Source organism: Eucalyptus grandis, chromosome 3, assembly GCF_016545825.1.
Source record: "Eucalyptus grandis isolate ANBG69807.140 chromosome 3, ASM1654582v1, whole genome shotgun sequence".
Classification (NCBI taxonomy): domain Eukaryota; kingdom Viridiplantae; phylum Streptophyta; class Magnoliopsida; order Myrtales; family Myrtaceae; genus Eucalyptus; species Eucalyptus grandis.
This window is the reverse complement of record NC_052614.1, coordinates 32319452-32336790: the sequence shown is the minus strand read 5'-3', so window position 1 is coordinate 32336790 and position 17339 is coordinate 32319452. Positions and strand designations below refer to the sequence as shown.

The 17339-nt window shown below is 38.7% G+C and overlaps 1 pseudogene; it reads left to right on the top strand.

Annotated features, from left to right (window-relative positions):
- The first annotated feature begins 3203 nt into the window (after window positions 1-3203).
- Window positions 3204-16251, top strand: LOC104439541 (annotated as a pseudogene).
- Window positions 16252-17339: the final 1088 nt, after the last annotated feature.

The window sequence follows — 17339 nt, the reverse complement described above, 5'->3', positions numbered from 1 at the left end:
GAAGAGTGGCCACTGGGGCGAATCCCAGTGGTTAATGCAATATGAATTTGGAAAACGCTTATTTGGATTTTTCACTAAATTATTTGTCTAGACAGTAGAAAGCGGGTCAGTGGCCAAAAAGTCCATCACTCCTTACAACACACACGGAATAAACTAAAATTTTGCTACAGATAGTTGTATTTCTTTTGAATCTAAGTAAGCCCTTAAAAGGCTCAAGAGAGAAAAAGATAGAGGGAAGAACCCCCGAGGAGTGGGACTCCAATGTCACCTCTCTGTATTCCTACTCAATTGAGAAGAAAAAACTAGTTGGGATTTAAGGGGTAAGGGTGAGGGTACCAACATGTTAAAATAAAGAACGCATCCAGGCTGTAAGTCAAGTTACTGGACTACCGCTAGAGGTCCCTATTGGAAGATTTACCTTCCTACCAAGTCCACTTATACTTCGCACAATATCTATCAACGGACTTCTCAGCTTGGTACCCCTAGTCGATAGACACTACGCTTATCTGGATTTTTCACAAAATTATTTGTCTTGACAGTGGGTCAATGGCCAAAAAGTCCATCACCCTGCACAACACGCGCAGAATAAAGTATAATTTTTGCTATGGGTAATTGTATTTCTCTGTTCATCATAGTTGAAATTGATTACTAGAATTTTAGTATCAATAGAAATGCATATATCCTGATTAAAAAGCCAACGCCAGCCCTTAGAATATTCTCACTGGGAAGATGATTTCATGCATTCTCATTAATTGGATGGTAAGAGAAATTCTTTCCTTTTTCTTTTCCTGAAACGCAGATTTGGAAAAATAAAATATAAATAAATAAACAACAACACAAAAAAGTTCACTGGATGGAAAATTTGCACATACTTCAAACGATGGATGAAAAATTCGCAGCTCTAGCAATTGATCATCATGGCTCATTGATTAAGTGAACAAAATGCACTTGGTACTTTTCTTTATATTAATCGGAAATGCACTATAAAGTGAAAGTAAAGATAATACTATCAAAACGACATTTATTATTAAATAATAAATTCTGAAAAATTGTGATCACTTGCTTATTTTATTGTGAATATACCATTTCCCTTAAAAATAAAAGGTCATTTTTCTGGCCTAGGCCTCCCCTCACTACCGCCCCCCGGCCCCGCCGAAAAAAAAAAAAAAAAAAAAGGAAAAAGCCTGGAGCTTTCATTCGTGAGACAAATGTCTCGTAAAAAAGTCCAAATTTTCACCCAGAAGACAACACTGGCCACCGCTAGACCTGTCGTTAGATACATCAAAAGTAGTAAGTTGCCTAATTTTTAACAAATAGTAAGACCAAAAGTTAAAGAAAATAAATAAGAACATGAACGTCCCATAATTAAATTGAGTTTTTTTCTTTATTAAAGTTCATAAGTTAATAAAAAGAAAAAAATTTATGTGCTTGATAAAAAAAAAAAAACAAAGAAAGCATAATTTCTTAGAGCTTAGCGCTAGGCTTATAAAACCAAATTTGTCTCGTTATCGATCTAAATAAGACTGGCATGTGATACTTTTCATGAGTGACATTTATTTTCACTTTCTTTCGAAAAAAAGAAAATTCTTTTGTTTTTCCATTTTAAAGAAAATAATTTTTTTCCCATTTAGTTCAACAGACATAATTCTTTTTTCGATATTACAAAAATCTCTTATCCTCATACTGATCAAGTATATTTCTAGAATTGTTATTTCTTGTAATCTATTTCATAAGTCTTTTTCGCGTGCATAGCAAGAGACTAGTATAATAGTAACATAATTATAGTGGAACCATAGCTATTACGTCCTTTTCTTTCTTTTCTCCTTGCTTTTAGATACATTATCAATGTCACCGCCAAAGAGGACAGCAATGTAAACGTTAAACGATCCTCCCATGCGTAGAACGGGCTAATCAAAATGTTGGTGCACAAATGATAATAAAATTAGCTCATGTTGGTCGACTCCATTCAGCACCAAGATAGAACCGCCACTTGGATGTCGGGACCTCTTTTTTCGGCGCCCGCAATCGGGTACGAGCGTCTAAGAAGGCTAATGGCTCGGCTGAAATTAATTATGCTCGGACTCTCCCAAGTCCACCAATTCACGACTTTAATAGTCTAAATTTTTAACTTGTAAATTAATTTTTAAACGGAGTCGTCACTAATCGGTTTGGGGTGGGTCGATTAGAAACCCAAGCGAAGTATCGGGAGAAATACTTGCTCTGCGCAACCGAGAAAATTAGGATCGGGGACTTGATTACACTAGTTAATCACTAATGCCCTTTCGGTACCTAATCTTGTTTAAACCCTAAGGCTTTTGATGTTCGAAGGATTTTCCATGCATTTTTGGGAGGAAAAACATTTTTGGATCTTTTTCTAATTTTTTTGGACATAAAAGGGATCTTTTTTGATTTTTTGGTATTTTTGGGGAAAATACAAGTCTTTTTGGCTTTTTCTGATTTTTTTGGCTTTTTCATGAATTTTTGGCCTTTTCGGATTTTTGGCATTTTTGGAAAATATGGAATATTTTTTATTTTTTATTTTTCGGAAAATAAAATATTTTTTAATATTTTTGGAAAATAAATTATTTTTTTTTTTTTCTTGATTTTTGGAAAATAAAACATTTTTTAAATATTTTTCGGTTTTATGGAAATTAGAATACTTTTTAATATTTTTTCGAAAATAATTTATTTTTGATTTTTTTATTAAAATATTATTAAAAATAATATAAAAAGCCGACCCGAGTCGGATCCGCTGGCCGGGTCCCACCCGGGTCAGCCCAAAATGCGAGACGGGCCCGTGTAGCGAGCCCGATTTTTTTTTTTTTTTTTTTTAACGATGCCGTGGTCGGGCGTTTAGGGACGCTTGGCCCGGCCTCGACGACCGGGTTCCTAGGGAACCCTACCTGATCCGACCCAACCTCGCGACCCCGCTCCCGCCGAAAACCCTACCCGGATCGACCCGAATCGCAACTCGGCCTTCCGCCGCCCCAGGATCGCGAACCCTACCCGATTTTCCGGGTTCGGATTCGCTTCGCGACCCGGAAAATCGCAAACCTAGGGTTTGCAAATCCGCTGTGTCGGGGACAGAATCTAAGGCTTTACGGCGGCGACAGCAACGACGATGGCGACTACGACAACGGTGACGGCGACCGAATCTAAGGCGTTACGGCGGTGACGCGGCTACGGCGCGGCAAAGAACGGCGATGGCGACTACGATGATGGTGACGACGACGGAATGGGGTTGCGATGAACAGCGAGGGCGCGGTGACGGGCTTTTTTACCTTCTCGGGGACGGCGACGGCGCGGCAACGTGCCAGATCAAAGGCAGCAGCGGCGGAGGCGTTCGACGGCAACGAGGTGAGGACAGACTGGTGACGACCACGGCGAACAACGACGGCAGGGCTCGAGACGGCGGCCCGGGGCTCAGCTACGGTGACAACGAGACGGCACAGCGGGATTCGGCACGAGAAGCGGCGGCTCGGGGTGGTGTCAGCGCCGCAGAGGGGCTCGGTCGCCCCAGATCTGCGACGCGGCTCTTAGCCGAACCTTCCTCAGCCTAAGTTCTCTCTCACTCAGGCCAGATCCGAGCCTCCACCGGCCGGATCTGACCTCCTCGGACTCGCTCGCCGCCGGCCTCCCCCGAAGTCTCTCAATGGGAGGTCGGCTGAGCTCGCGACCCGATTCCTCTCTCGCTTACTCTTCGATTCCTCCCCCGAAGTCTCTTAGTGGGAAGATCTCGGAGCTCGCTGTGTGTTCTTCATCGTCGACATCGGGGGCTATTTATAGGCGAGGGGGTGGCCGGTCGATGGAACTTCGACTGCCGGTCCCCTTCACGCACTGAGCGGCCCTCGACGGCCAAACCGGTGTCCCATCCGACGCCAGCTGCTCCCCGCACATCCTTATCCGACGCCAGTCGCCCCCCTGCTCCACGTGCGCTACTGTTCCTCCTTTATGCTCCGGCGTCGCTCCTCCGGCGTGTGCGCTGCAACTGCGCGAGGAAGAAGAAGACCCGGCTGGGCCGGGCTGAGGCAAAAATGGGCCTCACGGGCCCATGTGAGGGCTGCTTCTGCTTCTTTTTTTCTTTTTGTGTTTTTTTTTCTGTTTTTTCTGTTTTTTTTTTTTGTTATTATTTTTTTTATTATTCCGAAAAGACAAAATAAATAAAAACTTAATTAATAAAATAAATCTAATTAAAATTGAGGCGTCAACACCGGATAATGCCTAAAAGGCAACGACTAAGAACGCGTATAGGAAGACTCCTAAAGGTGAAAAGGAAAGGCCCTCTTGGAGCTGTGAATGGAAGAACCGGATAATGGCTAGAGCTAGAAGGGAACGGCTCATCACTGTTCTAAGTCAAGGTCAATTAACCAGTCTATTTTATTACATCAATTATATGAGTTCACTGTACTTACCTTTCAATAAAGAATGGATAGTGGGTTAGTGGCTAAGGCCTAGGTAGCATACATCTTTCCTAAGTCATGGTCAATTAATTAGTCTATTTTATTACATCAATTATATGAGTTCACTGTAATTACTTTTCAATAGAGAAGTGACAGTGAGTTAGTTGTTAAGGCCACTAGGGAGCGTACATCAAGGACCAAAAGAAGGCAACGACTAAAGATTTGTTTTCAGTCAATTAACAATGAATTTTGTAGTAAAAGTCTGAAGGCATCTCTAGATTTTCCATATGAACATACGAAAAATATGAAACGACAACATTGGATAAAGCATGGGGTACAAATTCATCAGGTCTTGATAACCTTTGTATATTTTGATAGAATGAAAGCTTCACTGAGACTAAAAAAAAAAGAAACAATGTTCTTGTTGACGTTAAGGTCTTCATAGATCCATGTCCTTGGATAAGTTGATCATCAACTCATGCAATTCTTTTGAAATGCTGGATCTCTCTCAATTGAATTGTCACGAAAATCTAATTGGAATTCAAGGCCTTCATAGGTCAGAGTTCTTGAAAGAGATAGACATCTTCTAGTGCAAATCTATTAAGAGGCTAGACCTATTACTAAAGCAGTTGAAGGCTTCTTCTTGTGAAAATCTAGCTGAAATCCAAGACCATATTGGGGTCTTGGAAATGTTAGATTTGTCGATTAAAGGGCTGGACCTTTCACAATTAGATTGTTTGAAGCTATTGAAGGCATGCTCTTGTGCAAATTTTGTTGGATTTCGAGGTCATAATAAGTACGAGTTCTTGGAGGCGGTATAAGGAGATTGGCCATTGCAAATTGCCAAAACCTGGTTGAAATTCTAGCAATTGTTAGATTGAAGTGGTCAAAAGTGTTGGATATCTCTTCGTGCAATTCTATTATTAGGCTGAATCTTTCATAGAATGCTAAAGAATGTGAAATTTACCGGAAATTCAATGCCTTAATGAACCGGACTTCTCCGAAGTGTTGGGTATCTCTTTGTGCAAGTCCCTTGAAAGGATGAACCTTTCTCAATCAAAATGTCTCAAGCCAGTGATGGTTCGAGAATGTGAAAGCCTGTAAAATATTCAAGGGCTTTTACGTTGGAGTTATTGGATTTCTCTCGGCGCAAGTCCCCTGAAGGCTTGGGCTTTCTACAATCTACTGGCTTGAAGCTATTTGGTGATCAACTCGTTGAAATTGGAAACCGCGGTAATCATATGAAGCTGTTGGATGCTGCAGGTTGTCATTATCTAGTCGAAATTAGAAGAGTTCAATGTCTCTCAGAGCATCGCCGTTGAAAGGCCTAAAACCATTATCCACGTGTATGAAGAGTGCTACAAATTGCAAAATCTAGCTAGAATTCATGGCCATAATAGGTAGGGGCATGTGCGGAAAAGGGGAATATCGCTGGATGCAAGTCCATCGAGAGGCTAGATCTTTCAGATTTAATCTTTGGAGCTGTTAATTGCCGAAATTTGCTCAAATCTAGTTGAAATTAGGACTTGAGAGATTGGATTCTTGGAAGAGTTTGATATATCTTGTTGCACATTCTGCGAGACCGACCATGAGATGGGCATGGGTGCTGTTGTCCGAAATGTGTAAGATGCGAGTAAATTTGTAAGCTCGGCCCCGCAACAGCCCAAACAGCATCAGCCAGCCCAAACAAGAGGAGGCATTGTTTGGTGAGTTGCGCGAGTTTAGTCGAGACTAATTAAAATCCATATCTAGTTGGGCTTCACAAAACATAAATTTTGACGAACCCATGCACAATCCACCTATTAAATATGAATTAAAAAAGAGGTCTTGGACACCTCTCCTTAAGCTTAACCCTTATCACAATAAACACTAGAATAGAAATAAGGATTAAAACCATGAAAAATCTCAAACTGGTACATTTGTATCAAATTTACTCAAAACTAATTTTTTTAGCACAAAAAACTCTAAATTAATACACATGCGATAAATTTACTCTACATTAGTTTCCGTTAAATTTCACCATCAAATTGCTGATTTGAATGATACATTAAATTTTGTTGGATGACACGTTAAATTGAGTTGAATGATATGTGATAGTTAACGAGTATACCGGTTTAGGATTTTACCCTCCATTTGTTATAGGTGTGGTGGTTTTTGATTTTTCGTGATATTAATCTAATTTAACAAAAATTAATAAAGGGTAAATGTGCCACAAATGTATCAGTTTTGGATTTTTGGTAATCAAAAAAATTAGTTTTTGATAAATTTGTCACATTTGTATCGATTTTGGATTTTTTTGCAGTTAACAAATTAGTTTTGGGTAAATTTGTCACGATGTGCCAATTTGAAGTGTTTCATGGTATTGACCCTAGAAACAATCATACAAGTAAAAACCAGTAACTCACTCACTATCAAGCACACCACTCCTCAATCATGGCTTCAAAGCAGTCTTGGTCGAGCAAGAACATAGATGCTTTTAACCTCATCAGGAACTGCTTCCTTCAGAATTAATGACCGAAACATGGTTTTTATTGATAATTTCAGCAGCAGCAACCCTATTCTTTTTGGGGTTATCTTGCTCATGTATCGCCTTATTCCCTTCCTTTCAGATAATGTATATTGTAGCATTCCGCCCAAGTTGCAACTGAACAACTTTCAAGCTTTTCCCTTTCGTCATCTGCAGGGCTCATGAGAACTCTTGATCCCATTCTTCAGCTTGTCTTTGTACTTCCAGCGGACTTAAAATTCTCTGCCACACTTGTTTGAGAAAGGATATTGAAAGATTATTCCCAGGCAACTTTTAATTTCTTAGTGGTGTTTCTCTGTGTCAAATTGGACCAGTAGAAGAATACTGATTCAATTTCATCTGTTTCAGACAGTCATGTTCTTTTTTGTCATGATTATTCAAGCATGGCAATTTCATGCTACGCAAGGTAGATTTGTTACATTGGTTAGCAAATCATTATCTCTTGTTATACTTACTAATACTTTGGTCCTCTTGATCAACCAGACATAGACCAAAGGCCAAAAATAAAATTATCAATGAAGAACCATATTTGGAGGTGGTTGATGTGTGAGCTAAAAATAAAATCACTGTGCAGATGGAACATCCTATTGAGAAGACATCCTCAGCATACATTTCCTTTGAGGCAAGAATTCCTTGACTGACCATCGTATTCCACACAATTTACTGTTCTAATCATCCTCTTCATGTGGCAGAGTTGTGAGCATGTTGAGAAAGAACGCAACCAGACACACAATTGAAAAGTTACTCAGATCAATCAACACCTGCAACTATCTTGGATCACCTTATGGAATTGTAAAATCCTACCATAAGGAGCTGCAGGAAAGAAGCGCTTACAAGGTGTGACTGGAGATGCTGTGAATGAAGCCCCTGCTTTGAAGGTGTTGGATATGTTATTAATATAGTCCAAAATAATATGTCCACATACAAGTCCAATAGGTGAAAGCATGGTTATTGGGTCCATATAGGCCGGAGCCCAATAACTTGCATATAAAAACTCTATGATTTCTCTACGGTGGATGTAACACTGTTGAGTGTTCCAAACTTGACGTCTCTTGATGTAATACTTCAAGCAACCGCTTATTCTCTCTCAAACCCATAACCTCTAACAATCTTGAAGTATTATGTTCATGTGTTGGATTTGAGCGAGTAAGGTGTCTTCTTGAAGATTTTGTCAAGATGAACTCACGGGTGTAATTTACTTTCGATTTCGACGGTGGTATTGGCTGGGATCTGAGTTTGAAGATTTGGGTGACCGAAATCTTTGATTCAAAAACCCAAAAATTATAGCCAATTTTAGAGGGTGAAACCACTTGGGCTTTGTTCTACTTGTCGATACGAACATTTTGAGTGGTCACTCGTGTCAATCGGAGGTCGGATGGAGAAGTTACGGCACCCGGAAATTTCCATATGAATTTCTAGCGAATTTCAGTGACGAAATTTCCAGCAAATTTCAGCGACGAAATTTCCAGCAAATTTCAGCGGTGGAAATTTCTAGTGAGTTTCGACGACAATGGCAGTCCATCTTAAGGTTTTTGGGTGCTCCAGATCTGTTTTTGGGGTTTGTTTTGGCAAATTCCATCTCTACAGAGCGATTTGATCAAAGGTTAGGGGAGTTATTCGACTTTGTGGCTCCGAGGACTCCAAGGTGCACTCTTTCTAACACTTTTCTCTGATTAAAATGGCAAAATGTAGTTCCTATGATATTATAAAGTTGCAATCATTTGATATTACTGAATTTCATGGCTGGAAATTACATGTTCAATTTGGCATGAAAGAACGTGACATATTCTATACTGTATTAAGTGATTTTGCATCTACCACTGAAGTGGATGAATATCAATGGAACACAGATGAGGATTTTTGTAGAGATTACTTATTGAACTCTCTAAATCCTAATCTAGCTATGACCTATAGTGAGTATAAGATGGCGAAAGAGATATGGGATCACTTGAATGCTCAGTTCCAAAAACAAGAGGGGCTCTCTAAAACTCTCATAGCGGATAAATTTTTTGACTTTAAATTCACTATGAATTCAAGCATCACCTCTCAGTTAGTTGAATTTAAGAACATGAGGAACAAGCTGAAAGATGATAATTCTAATATATCCGATAATCTTTTTGTCGATCTTGTGTTGAGCAAACTACCAATTGAATGGAGTTATTTCAAAACTGAAATGCACAGACTGAAGGTACAGATGAAACTGGATGAATTAAAGAGGTATATTCACATTGATAATCAAAATATTATTAGGAAGAGTTTGGAATAAGCAGGACAACAAAAGTCAGTTGCCAACTTAGTTTCACACTCCAATAAACCTAAAAAAAAAAATCCAAGTCACCAAAAGGTGAATCATCTTTACAGTTAGAGGCCAAAAAGACTATCTTCAAAAAGAAGAAGAATGGCAAGTGGCATAACTGTGGAAAGTGGGGTCACTGGACAATAGAGTGTAGGTTGCCGAAAAAGCTAAATAATGACACACCACAAAATGAGGCCAATATGCTAATTAGAGGATCTGAGCCTCGAGCTTTTATTGGAATGATGAAGAAAGGAAAGGCCAGCGTCTCTTCTGAGTGGTGATTGGATAGTGGTGCTACTTGTCAGGTTACAAATGACAAGAATTTACTCACTGAAGTTATAGAAGTGAAAGACATCGTGGAAAATTGCAATGGTGGTGAGGCAAAGGTGACTTGTGTTGGAACTACAAATTTGATGCTTTCTTTGGGTAAATTACTAACTCTGAAACATGTTAGAGTAGTACCTTTACTTAAAATAAATTTGATATCTATGAGTTTGCTTGATAAAGCTGGTATGTCTTTTTCAACTATGAATGATAGAGTAACTTTATCTGTTAACTCATATTATTTCGGTTGTGCATTCATGGTTAATGGTATGTATAGGTTGAGTTTAGATACTGATAGCATAAATAATGTGAATTCTGCTTTGATTGATCCAAAGTTGCTATACAATAGACTTGGACATGTGAATTACAGGAAAATGCAACATCTAGCTAAAACTCACAACATTCCATTAGATACTTATATTCGATTTGACAAGTGTGAAATGTGTGCACAGGCTAAAATCACTAGAAAACCCTTTAAGTTGGTTTCTAAAAACACACAACTTCTTGAGTTAATATATTATGATATTTGTGACTTTAGAAATTACATTACTAAAGGTGGTCGGAAGTATCTAATAACATTCATAGACGATTTTTCTAGATATTGTCATGCCTATTTGTTGAAATCGAAAGATGAGGCATTTGAAAAATTTAAGATTTTCAAGTCTAGAGTAGAAAATCAACTTAACTTGAAAATTAAGAGGTTTAGGAGTGATAGAGGATGATAATATACTATGTCAAGGTTCAAGGAATTTTGTGCTTCAGAATGTATAATACTTGAAATCACTGCTCCTTATTCACCCCCAATCAAATGGTGTTGCCGAGCGTAAGAATAGAACGTTAACTGAAATGTTAAAATCTATGTTACTTACAGCTGGCATGCTTGGGGAGAAGTAGTTCTAATTGCTAATCACATCTTGAACAGGTCGTCGCACTCTAAGTTGTCCATGACACCTTATGAGATATGACATAAGCACCCCTGTAGATATGATACTCTTAAGACTTGGGGCTGTATTGCTTAGGTAAGTATACTAGATCCTAAGAAACCTAAGGTGGGATCTAGAACCATTACTTGTGTATATCTAGGCAGTGCATAAGATAGCGCTGCAAATAGGTTTTTAGATTTATCTACTAACACAGTGATAGAATCTAGAGATGCAATGTTCTTCTAAAATAAGTTTCTCAGAGATCAAGGCTTGAATGTTTCTGGATCTATAGATATGATTTCAGAATCTCTTGTAGAATCTGAAGCAGACCCTTCTGACACTAATTCCACACAGTTGGCTATTGAACCAATTTCAGTTAGAGTATCTACAAGAGAGAGAATTTCCAAAAGTTTTGGTGAGGACTTTGTTGCTTACCATCTTAAGGATGATCCATTCTCCTATTAGGAAGCAATGAGATTTAGGGAATCTTTACTGTGGGCAAAAGTCATAGATGATAAAATGAGCTCTTTGTTGCAGAATCACACTTGGCAACTAGTAAATTTGCCAAAATGGGCTAAAGCTATAGACTGTAAATGGGTGTTGAAGAAGAAACTGAATAGTGATGGATCAATAGCCAAATACAAAGCACGTTTAGTAGTTAAAGGCTATAAACAACATAGTGGAATAGACTATTTTGATGTCTATTCACTTGCGTATCATCTATCAACTATAAGAATTCTTCTTGCTTTTGTATCTATTGAACACTTTGTAGTGCATCAAATGGATGTAAAAACATGTTTCTTAAATGGGGATTTAAATGAGGAAATTTACATGGAAAAATCGGAAGGATATGTTATGAAAGGTCTTGAGGACAAAGTTTGTAAATTGAATAAATCCTTATATGGTCTTAAACAAGCACCTAAGATGTGGTATCTTAAATTTGACAAAGTAGTAAAGAGTTATGGCTTTCAGTCTAGTTATTCAGATAAATGTCTTTACCATCGTTCTACGTCAAATAAGATAGTCATCATTTGCTTGTATGTTGATGACATGTTAATTCTTGGCCCCAATCATTCTGTAGTGAATGATGTGAAAGCTACTTTAGCTAAAGAATTTGACATGAAAGATCTTGGTATTGCTAATACCATTCTTGGTATGAAAGTAAGCTTTAACCGGCAAGTCATCTCCCTTAGCCAGACTCATTACATTGAGCAGCTACTTTCTACTTGGGGATATGATAAGTGTAAACCGAGTGAGACACCATGTGATTATAATAATAAACTGAGTCCTAATGAAAGGACCAGCGTGGATCAGTTAAAGTACTTGAAACTATTTGGTAGTCTCATGTATGCTATGAGTTGCACTAGACCTGACATAGCCTTTACAGTTGGCATGCTGAGTCGTTTTACTAGTAATCCTAGTAAAGAGCATTGGAATGCCCTTGATAGGCTAATGAGATACCTTAAAGGTACTAAAGATTATGCTCTCTATTATTCTGGTTATCCTCCAACTGTGGATGGATATTCTTATGCCTCATGTGCTCAGATATTGTAAATAGTAAGTCCACTAGTGGATATGTATTTGCTTTGGGTGGAGCTGCTATTACTTGGAAATCCAAACGACAGACTTGTATTGCATTATCGTCTATGAAATCGGAACTTTTTGCTTTAGCCTCAGCTGGTGAAGAGGCAGAGTGGATAAAGAATCTGATTATGGATATTCCTTTAACTCGGCTAAATATTAATTCGTTAAGCCTATTTTGTGATAATCAAGCAGCTGTCCAAGTTGTCAAGAATGCTCTCTTTAATTCAAAGAGAAGACATGTAAGACTGAGACATGTGTTGTTGAATTATCTGAGAGAACAAGGGGTTATCACCTTGATCGATGTGAGATCGAAGGATAACATAGCCGATACTCTCACCAAAGGTATGCCTAAAGATCGATTATTCAAAACAGTGGGGGAACTGGGGTTAAAGACTATATATGCAAGTCTTAATTACCATTTACTTATCTTTTAATTGTGTGTTTTGAATTATCGAATCTTTCTTTATTGGCTACAATGATAAGCACAGTTTATATGTTTCATCGATGTTCACAATTGCTAACTAATTTGAAAAGGGTGAGTTATCTCATTCCAAACTTGATGAAGATGACTTTAACCTAATTCAAATGTTCTATTGGGGAAAATTGTGTCATTCCAAACTTGATGATACAATTCAATTAGGTTGAACTATCCTTTTTGGTTAAATGATCTCATTCCAAACTTGATGCTAGATTATTTGATTTCAAGGAATTAGTAACTGTGACATTCCAAATTGAAACATAGAAACAATTGTTTACATAAGAAGCCTGCTGGTCTTGTTTTTAATTAAAACTTGATATTACATGACTAGGTTATTATAGGTGACTTAACTATTGGTCATGTTCTTTGAAACTAGACAATAGTTATTTTTCTACAAATAAACTTAAATTGATGGCTCTTTGTAAATCACATTGTTTAGGTATTGTTCATAATATATGAAACTTGATTGATGCTTATAAACATGATATTATGATGCTTTATGACATCAATATATGTTCTTCTCTGCCTGATGGAATGTTGCTAAGTTTTTATTCAAATGATTGAATTCATGATAATATGAAATTCATATTTGACATTCTACAGGGGATGGCAGATATGGAGGAGAGCTTAATGAGTGGGATCTTGACTAGGATGACTTACTTGATGAATGAATATATATCGTTTAGAGTGTGTGGGGACTTGATAGTTTACCTGCTACTGCCTATTATGGTGGAGTCTATTTATTTGAGAATTACATTTTGCTATTTCTATTTTGTGAGCATTATTTTTTATATTTGTAAGGCCTTGGACTATTTTGACTGGCTTATTTATACTTACTTGACTAGTATGCATATGTTAGTTGTGAACTGAATCTAAAACTCATAATACTTATTTTGATTTGTTGATCTCAGAACAAATTCATGGTAAGAATGATGAGTAAATGATGATTTAGTTTAATACTCTTTGACTGATCCGAGTTGATTGTCTTGGATTGAATGTGGATTATTCATGTTTGTTTGAACATTACACTGATCACCTTATTGGATTGTGATGTATGGTGAACATAGGAGGAGATTGTTAGATATATTATTAATATAGTCCAAAATAATATGTCCACATACAAGCCCAATAGGTGAAAGCATGGTCATTTGGGTCCATATAGGTCGGAGCCTAATAACTTGCATATAAAAACTCTAGGGTTTCCAAACTTGACGTCTCTTGATGTAATACTTCAAGCAACCGCTTTTTCTCTCTCAAACTCATGACCTCTAATAGAAGGTAGACATTGGATTGCAGTGGCTGATGCCGCTGATGCTGCTAGAAGTGCTTGGACATTGTCCTCACTGAAATGAGCTCGGGTGTCATTATAAGCACTGTGCTGACCAGCTGGGCTACATTTCAAAGAAGGATTCCACTGTTAGTGATTTGGATTGTATTTCCAATGGATAATGCACCTAGGCTCTGCACATTGGTAATTGTGTTCCTAGCTTACTATGCATGAGCTGACTAAAATTTTGCAGATGTCTGCCGTCTCCATTATAGTTGGTATTGTGGTAAGTGTCCTCCCTCAAATATAGACTCAAGATAATAAAGTATTCCCTAATGAAAGTTCATGCATCCAGTCTTTTGGCAGTTTGGTTTTATGTTCTTTGCTTTGATCTGGAAGTTTGACTTTGCGCCCTTGGTTTTGATCATTGCCGTATTAAACAATGATAAGATGATAGGTTTGTGTATTCTTGTACTCCTGGTTTTCAAAATAGCAGATTACGAAAGACTAATTTAAATAGTTTTTTGTACCAATCTCAGGAATTATCGTGACAATCTTTAAAGATTGAGTGAGGCCATCTCCCTAGCAAGAAAGCCGAAGTTGAAAGAAAATTTCGCTACCGGAATTGTTCTTGGAAGTTACCTGGCACTAATAACTGTAATATTATTTTGGGCCATGAAGGATGTGGACTTCTCAGTAAGAACCTGTTTCTCGTGTGGTTTTCTAGTTCTGTCTCTCATGTATATATTTTGTTTAGTTATTGAAACGAGAAGTAATAAAATATCGCACCACCGGCCGCGGTGGCTCCGTTGGTTAAGTCTTCCCCACCGTGGGGGGACTCACTGACCCCTTCTAGGAGGGAGAGGGTTCGATTCACCGCGGATACGCTTGGCGTCTTACCCGTTCCACGGGGGTGGTGGGTCCTCCCGTGGGGCCCCAGGGTTTACCCCTGTCACCCCGGGCCTACCGAGGCTGTCCGTGTTGGTACGGTGCGCGGGTTCCCTGGGTCATTAAAAAAAAGAAGAAGTAATAAAATATTGCTACCCTATTCTATTGTGCAGGACAAGTTTTGTGTAAAAAATCAATCAGATATAGCCCCGATGAAATGATGGCAGCCCTATATTTGCAAGAATAGTTAGCCAAGCTCTAATCTTTGTCAACAGATCGCACAGCTGGTCCTTTGTGGAACTCCCGGGACTTCTCTTGGTCAAGCGCATTCGTAGTTGCTCAGCTGGTGAGAATTTCTCGGTCATGGTCTGTTCACTTTCTACTGGGAGCGATAAGTTTGCTATGGTACCTTCTACTGACTAATTTCACTGGAGTCCGGTGGAAGTGAGAACTACAGATTTATTAGCCTTAACTGACAGTCAATTGTCAAAAGTGCTCAGATTAGTTTGGACAATCGAGAACTTAATCACCATTCGCCAATATGGTTCCCTGATGCAAAATTTTTCATGGACACGTTGCAACACTTACAGCGGTTTATGCAATCTGGGGTTTCGCAAGGATAAAAGAAACTGGATGGGGGTGGACCACTGTCATCTACAGCTTGGTGACGCATGTTCTGCTTGAGTTTTCTGAAATACGCAATCCGCTACATTCTGAGCGGGAAAGCATGGAATACCCTCTCGGAGAACAAGGCATTTTCACTAAAAAAAAAGGCACTGCCACGGATTATGTATTATGAAAAGCCCTACATTCTGTTAATTTTGGCCAATTTGATCAGGCAGACTGCCTTCACTACCAAAAAAGACTATGGCAAAGAAGAGCAAGAAGCTCAGTGGGCAACTGCACGGTGGGACTTGCACAGCCTTCAGCCTCCTGAAACCAGCAACCTTTTCTCTGACAAGAGTAGCTACAGGGAGCTTTCAGAGATTGCAGAGCAAGCCAAATGACGAGCAGAGGTTGCGAGGTGAGCACCTTAATTCTCATGCTTCAATGCTCGTAAGAAAATGGTGTTATTTACTGAAAAACATAGTTTCACCTACTTCGCTTTTGTACCTGTTTGCTTGCCTGATAACTGAAGGTTAAAGGCCATGCTGTATTAAGGAGTTTAGGAAGCTTACTTTCTCAATAGAGAGTTTAAACCTTTTGCCAGGCGTTTGCTGCTTGGCTCTTGGCTCTCCGTTTGGTTTGTTGCCTTTTGGTTTTTTCCTCGGCTCCCTTCCACTTAAAATGAGCATGTTCATTTTGAGTGCAAGTTTTTGGAGCCGTTTGGTTGTACAATTTGACCTTTCCCCATTATATTAATTACTTACTTTTACCAAAAATAAAAAACCTTTCGCTGCTAGCAGTTCCTTTTCGCCATTTAAGTCTGACATCTGATGGTAAGGCAAATTGACTCTGTTGTTGCAGGCTTCGAGAGCTACAACCTCTGAAGGGCCAAGTTGAATCCCTGGTCATGCTGAAAGGCTTGGACATTAATTCGATTCAGCAGCTATACACATTCTGAAGAGCTTCCCATTCGAAGCAGAAGGGATCGTATTGTGAGAAATGGAAATTAGTCTTAAGGGCTATGACGACGAAGAAGCGTATGAGGCTTTTATTAGTCTAAAGGACAACAAAAACCGACGTCACTCACGGTCAGGGTTGTAGATTTTTGCTGTAACCAGATTAATGCATGGGGCTGCTTTCTCTTTGACAGATTGAGATTTAACTTTTCTTCTCGAAGTAGCCATGTTCAAGTCGATCAGTGAATCTTATGTGGATCTTAATAATTGTGTTTTGCTTGAAGCATGACCTTGTCAACAATTCTCGACAGTGGTCTGCCAGGCCAAAATAAAAGAAAAGGAAAAATAAAAGCAAGATGTAAATATCAAAAGCTGATGTCTGAATCATGCAGAGACCCAAGTAAAGATTAACTATGTTGAAAAGAGAAAATTTGGAAACATGTACTTTGAACAAAGTCGTGCCTTACTCCTCAAATCACTACCAATGTGACATAAGATTCCTCAGCGTGGTCTTTAGTACCAGGGACTTGAGACCGAGAAGGAAACTGTAGTAATTGGGTCCCGTAGTGATGTATGCGGGTCTCTGCACAGCTTCTGAATCTTCTGTTTGATCAGACCTGGCAACAAAGAGATGCATTTTATTTGGTTGTGAAAGGCAGGACCGTCCTGGAATGTGCTATAATAATCCAGGTAATTTATGATGCAGCATTGTTACCTGCTGGTCAGCCTAAGTCGGCCGCTTAGCCCGAGACATCAGTTTACAGTGATATTTCAGACTACCCGAAAAACACTCAAGCTAGTCAAATGATATTCATTCAAGTAGATAAACCACTTTGCGTACAAAATTTATTCAATGGGGAAAAAAAACAACAAACTAATGCCGGATGATGTTCAGTAAAATCAATTCATCATTCTTTTTGAAATTTTTCATCCTATAATCATCTAGATCATCAGGGTTATCAGGTGCCTCTCATTAATCACATATAAAACTCCCACATAAACGGCGCATGCCATGGTGATTTTTTTTTCCAGTATTGTCTATATATGGGTGTACAGGCATATATGTGGTTTTTCTGCATTGCATTTGGAG